Source organism: Mirounga leonina, unplaced genomic scaffold (assembly GCF_011800145.1).
Source record: "Mirounga leonina isolate KUSES-001 unplaced genomic scaffold, KU_Mleo_1.0 Mir_127, whole genome shotgun sequence".
NCBI classification, from domain to species: Eukaryota; Metazoa; Chordata; class Mammalia; order Carnivora; family Phocidae; genus Mirounga; species Mirounga leonina.
In genome coordinates, this window is record NW_023270316.1 from 34,432,166 (window position 1) to 34,439,213 (window position 7,048).

Genomic DNA, 7,048 nt, shown 5'->3' on the forward strand with positions numbered 1-7,048 from the left:
CTTTCTTTCTTTCTTTCTTTCTTTCTTTCTTTCTTTCTTTCTTTCTTCTTTCCTCCCTCCCTCCCTTCTTCCTCTTCTTCTTCTCCTTCCCGTTCCCCTCCTCCTCCTCCCCCTCCCTCTCCCCCTCCTCCTCCTCCCCCTCCCTCTCCCCCTCCTCCTCCTCCTCCTCCTCCTTCTTCCTTTTATTTTTAATCTTCCAAATTGCTGCACGTGCTAGATGCTCTCTCCCTCTCCAGCCATCTCTGAGCACCTCCCCACCCACAGCCCACTATTGCAGCCATGCTGACTCACCGTGCTGATTTCGCTCTGTTCCTCCTGCCGATGCCTGTTTCTCTGTTTGGGCCTTTCCTCCTTTTCCTCTTCTATACAGTTGACTCCATTCAGAATCAGTTCAACTGATTCAGCCTTCAATATCGAGTCAGTATTAATTCTCTTAGAAAGCCTTTTCTGAAGCCCCCCAATAGTCCACGGATTCCTGCTGTGTGCTCAAGCACCCGTATCTCCCATCGTTAAGTTCAGCCCAGCTTTTTGCAAAGGCTGTGGTACCTGTGGATCATCTGGCTTATCTCGTTTTCATAGTATCCCCAAGGACTAGCACAGCACGTGGCCTAAGGGAAAGCTCCATACATTTGTCAAATAAGCAACATTATCTCATTGAGCCACAAATATGATTGAGTCACTCTTCTCTCTTAAAAATTTGATTATTCATCATGGACTACGAGATCCAGCACATTTTTGTGAAGCATTCTTAAATCTTTCACCATGTATTCACCATCTAACTTCTAGATTTCCTCTCTAAATCTTGAGTCCAAATTTTCTGTCTGTATATCAAGCAACTTTTTCTTACATTATATAGTGACATTTATTCTGCTCGGCATTACATCCCTTTGATCTAACATTTTACTCCAGCCTCTATTGTGGAACCAGCTGTGCTAAGGAGTACCCTGACCACATCTGGCCTCCACTGTACAGCATATCCCTGATTTCCCCCAACAGGGCTTCTCTGCCCCCTGCACTTGAAGTACCTGTGGGAATCTGTTTAGCCAAGGGAGAGAACCCACCAGGGCCGACTTTGATTACTAGGGGCAGGAAATAGACCCCTGTTCCAGAGCGGATAAGTCTAGAGTACAATCTATGCTCTCCGCTGAAGGTATCAAAAGGGCTGGAGCTCCAGCTGCCCACGGTGGCGACAAGCTCAGGAATGCATTTTTGGAGTGCTGTTTCTTCCTTCTTACTTTATGCTTCCTTTTCTTCTACTCCAGTCCCACGTAATTGCCTTGCCGCACAAAATAAGCTAGCTGCAAGGCAAGCCTTATATGGTTTTGGAAAACTCCAGGGTTAAAGTATCTTAGTATGCAATGCCTACCTTTATACTTATTGTTCCCTCTGCCTGGAATTCTTCTCACCCAGGCCACCCAAGCCCATTCTCTCTTGGAGTTTCTATTTATCAGCCAAACCCTAACATGAACGGTATCCTGATGGTGAAGTGTTCCTTGACCCAGATTTAACTGCTTTGTCTTTTCAGGTTTCTTTTTTTTTTTTTAAGATTTATTCATTTATTTTAGAGAGAGAGAAAGTGCATGAGTGAGCGAGTAGGGAGAGGGGCAGAGGGTGAGAGAGAATCTCCAGTAGCCTCCCCACTGATTGCAGAGCCTGATGTGAGGCTCAATGTGAGGATTGATCCTAGGACCCTGAGATCATGACCTGAGCCGAAATCAAGAGCCAGATGCTCAACCATCTGAGCCAGCCAGGTGCCTCTCTGTCTTTTCAGTTCTGATTGCCTTTGTACACATTTCTGTTCTATTTGGCATTGAAATCACATTTTACAAATCTATGAGAATATGAAAATTACATCTATTCAATCATTTCATTTAAATTTATTTATAAAATACTTTTAACAAGTGCTTGCTTGTATAGGTAGTTAGAAAAAGATCAAAGTAAATAAAATTTCCTATTATTGATATTAGATGCTCTATTAAAGAAACTATAAGTTTCTTTTGGCTCAAGCTGAACTATATGTAGCACCTATTTTGCACTGAGCTATTATCTTACATTGATTATTTGGTGGGTAGTTCCCCTAGGGAGTCACTTTGTACCTGTTAGAATACAAGGTGTTTTTCGCCCTGGCTAAGGGAGAGAGGGGCCTCCAGAGGCATTTGTGGGAACTCCAATGGCTTTAGAGATAGTTGAGGGTGAGGTTGGCGGAGCCAGAGGTAGATGAAGTACAGTCCCAAGTGCTGGAGACTGCGCGCAGGGCACAAGCTGAGGAGTTATTTTCCTGTCACTTGGGAATGCTCACGTAATGCTTCATGTGATCTTGTGTGACAGAAGTGAAAGGTACCAGTGTCCCCACCTCTTCTGCATTGCCCTGACACTCTAATGGAACAGGGCAGACCAAAAGCACAGACCACGAGAGAAAAGACCCATGCTGAGCAAACTGGAGACTTCCCTAGTATCAAGGACTGTGTGTGAAGAACTATTTATTTTCCCCAAAGCAGAAGCAATAAATGCTGCAGCTCAGGCCTGCATTTTTCACTTGTGATTCCCTAGGCCCAAGACAACCCCACCTCTCACAACTGACCAATGTCTTCACAGCTTCTCGTAAGTTCTTCCAAGGCTCCCCCTTTCCTTGAGCCTGTCATTCAGGGTCTGCCAGCCACACCCGGGAGCTCTTCTCTCAAAGCACCCGTGGACCTCCTGTGCTCCTGTCCACTCCTATGGCTGGACCTGTACATCTGTCCCCCTCTGCCAGGAGGCCTGCTGGCTGACCCTTGGGAATAGCTTTCCAAGGGCCACTGGATATATTTGGGACCAAGACCCTTACTAAATAAAAACTAAGACATGTTTACCCCCCAAAAGCTCAATTTCAGTAATGATTTTTCATGGCACTGTAGGTACCAAGTCTGGAGAGGTCCAGAGAAACTCTGAGTACATATTTAATGATATTTACTCCCCAGAGGTCGTACTTTGGTGACAGGAGAAGATATTAAAAATATGTTTTTTTTCTCAAATTCCCTAACTCTATGAGAAATGATATGCAAGGATCAACATTTTAAGAAAATGTTCTTAAGTCTAAACTGAATATGAAAATTTTGTTTTGGCTTAGGACTAGATGGCTACTTTTAACCTTAAAATTTAATATAGAATGATTCCTTCTGGGTATGTAGCATGAGTCTATGTCTGTGTCTTCTTTTACTGCCTCTCTTAATTGGTACTTTTTAACTTCTCGTGTAAAACCACTTGTAAGGCTACATTTAATGCAGAAAACCTGCATGACTCCTTAAATTATGAAAATCTTATTCCTCAAAAGTCAATAATCTCAGGGCCCTATGAATTTATTATAAATATTAAGCTTTGAATAATGTAAGCTGATCCTGCCTGACGGGATTTCACTCCTGTCTTCCTCACAACATATTAGAACTGCCAACGATCCTCTGGAATAAGCCCCAGTGGATGAAAGGGGCTTGGTGGGGAGGGGTTTCCTTTGGAGGTTTGACGCTTTGGTGGAATGTGAGTCCCTCTAGCCAGTCAGCTTGTCTGCTAAAATGGCCTTGTTAGTCTCCTAGGAAGGCTCTTAATCACTCCTCAGCATGGTTTTTAACTGGGCATTTTGTGAGCCGTAGTACTTTAAATTAGAAGTCTGAGTTTTAGGAATGTCTTTGTATTAATTATTTGGGAATATCAGTTATTTAAGGTTCTTACCACAAATTATATTTTTGGTGAGATCATTTGAGATCTATAAATACCATGGAGAATATTTTCACATAATAATACTGTAACATTATTATAGTAATAAATGTTTCTTTATAGGAGCTCAAACACACACTTTATTTAAAACAAGAAAGAATATTTTAATAATTTTTTCCATTAACTGGCATTTTTCAAAACTAAAAGATAATGATTTTTACAAAATAGTAACATATTATGAACACCAGGTTGGGAGAGAATGTATGTTTTAAGTTTTTATTATTTTTTTTAAGTGGTAAAGCCTGAAAAAACTACAAAATAATCCTTTCAGTGTTCCCAATATTTACTGGGATATAGTATCCAGCTACAACTTCAAATGTATCATTAGGGTTCTTAGTGAAATGACATAATTGAATGAAGCAACGTAAGTCAAAATAGTTGGTACAAGTTTGTCTGCAAAAGTAAAGGTTCCAAGACAATGATGCCGATTGTTTTTTCCAATACCAAGTAGAAAATCCTCTGCTTTAGACTCTCAAAAGCATGACTAGACAGTTCTTTGCACAACTGTCTAGTCTCCAAAAAGGTCATATGTAATAAAAGGACAGAAGCTAGCAGCTCTGGAATTCCTCAGCAGGAGAGCTAATGTAGGAATGAGCATTAAAAGCATCTGGTGAACTTTTGAAAGGAATATATTTGCAGTGAGAACAATCTTGACTTACCGAATTTGGATTGCTCTGGGCAGTAGAGTAGGGAATAGATATCTTAAAAGTACTCTTTAGTCACTTGGATGAGATCACTTAGCTAAGAATCATTGCCCTAGATTGTGCCTTTCAAACTTCAGTGGGCAAGAGAATTATCCAGGGGGCTCTTTTAAATATTCTGATTCATAAAAGTGGGGGTAGGCCCAGGAACCTAAATATTAACGAACACTTTAGCCGACCCTGAGACTAGGGCTTAGAGACCACCCTTGAGGCCAAGGCTGTGCCTCTTACATGGGAGTGATTTAAAATGACATCCAGTGACACCATTACCCACCAAATTCATCCTTAAATGGCTTCTGTGCCTTAACTGCAATTTAATGATTTATTCCTGGACATTCAAGTGTTTCTTGTCAAAAATTCAATGGACATTTTTTATTCGTTTTCTACTCTTTTTTTGTACTTTTAAAAAAAAGTTTTAATCAAGGGATTTAAAGATTCAAAGAATTCTAGAATTCATTACAAAGAGGGAAATAGAGTACTGGAGGGCTGTCCCCCACACCTTTTGCACATCTCCATTTTTCTTGTGTCAAGGGCAACCATTTTCACTCTTCATACCCAGTTACTTTACATCTATAATAGCGTAACTAAATAATATTCTTCTATTATATTACCTGCTGATTTTTCAGTCATAGTCATTAATGTTGAGTTCCTTTCTGCCCCCACCCTCTCTCACATGAGCCACTTGCCTGTCCTACCAACTCCATTCTCCCAGTAGAATCAAGTCGTAATTTAGATTACTTACATATTCTTGCACAATCTTTTCCTAGACCTAAGAACTGACTTATTTTAAGTGCTTCATTCAGTGTTTTTATCAGATTTATTCTTCTCCAAACACTTCACCTATTGTCTAAATTTCCTCTCAATCTATCCCGATGCATCTGGGACGTGACATCATCACTATGTCTAGAGGATGTCTAAAGTGAAAAAAGCTTCTCCACTTTGCCACACATAAGTGTGACCTCCAGGACTCATAAGGACAACAAACTAAGAAAAGTTTGTTATCAAAAAAGACAAAGGCAGTCACACTAAAGAATAAGAAGCCAGTAGGTGGAAACCAGGGGAAATGGGTATAAGCTGCTTCACGGAAGATTTAGTTTAGCTATAGGAAAGATGTCATGGAGACATCTCCTCTCTCCCAGAGCTTTATGACACGTTCCAGGCTGGGCGGTTGGTCTTTACACTGCTGCACCATTGTCCCCCTGGGATCCCTTGCCCCAGCTCATCCCTTTGTTTCTGTCCAGTGTTGGAGTTCCTGCATCCTGTGCTGCATGTCTTCATTTTTCCTCACTTTATGCTCTCATATTGGAAGGACATATCCATAGCTTCTTTCATGGCAGATGCAAAGAAGATTGATGTTTTGAAAATATGCATGTCTGAAAATGCCTTTAGTCTATCCTGAAAGGACTCCTTTATCCTACTTTAGAGCTATCTGATACAACTAATTCCTGAGTCTTTTGATGCTTTCGTGTCACAAACTGAGTTTTGTTTTATGTGTTTATTTGTTTTTGACTTTTCATGTTACCATTTAAAATTCCATTCTTTATTGGGTATAATAATTCCCACATTGTATGCCTCTTTTCTTTGCAGTTTCCAGATTGTTTTGCTGTTATCTATTCTCACATTATCTCCATCTTCGTAGGTTTATGGCTTTTCCAAAAAAATCCCTTTATTCTAATAAATTTTCTAAAATAAAAGATTCTGGGACGGAGTGAACATTGATATTGTCTTCTCTCTGCCCTCTCTACCTGGGAGCACCGTAGTTTATTCAACCATCTTGACCTCTCAAAACAGCAGTGACCACTGCTACCCAGATTTTCCTTCTCGAAGTATCTTCATTTGGTTTCCAGGATAGCATTCTTTTCCAGTTTTGATTTTTCTGGGGCTGTTCCTTTGCTGTCACACTGAAGGGCTCATCATTCTTCTCTACCTGGACTTTCAATGCTGTGTTCCTCCAGGTTAGTTTTCTCTCTTCCCAGTCAACATTATGCTTTCCCTTGTTTCAACTACCACTTACTCACCCATGATCCCCAAATATATATATTTAATTCTCTCCTCTGAACATCTCTGTTGCTCTCAGCTGATCTCACTACATTTATATCTCATGTGCATCTCAATTTCTGCATTTCCCAAACCTGGCTCCTGACCCTTCCTTCTTTCTTAGTCTTCTATTGACTTTTATCCTAATAAATAGTGCTCTACAGTGTCCTGTTGTTTAAGTCAGGATGGGGATCAAGTATCATCATTGGCACCTCCCTTTTCCTAAAGGTACCCCCTGTGGTACAGCTATAATTAATTCCTGTTGTTTTTACCACCAAAATCACTCTCAAATTTTCCATTCCTGCCACCCATGTCACCACCCTTCCGGTCATCTTGCACCTGGGTGAATGTATTAGCTGGCCAAATAATCCCCTCACTTTCATGCTCATTCTTCTCTAAACTTCTCTTCACAGGGCAGCCAAAGTGGTCTTTCAAACTACAAAGCCAGTCATGTCATCCTCACATCTCCTACCACCACACTTTCACAATTTTTTAAGGTACTTCTTGAACATAGCTGAGGATGTCTAAAGTGAAAAAAGCTTCTCCACTTTGCCACACATAAG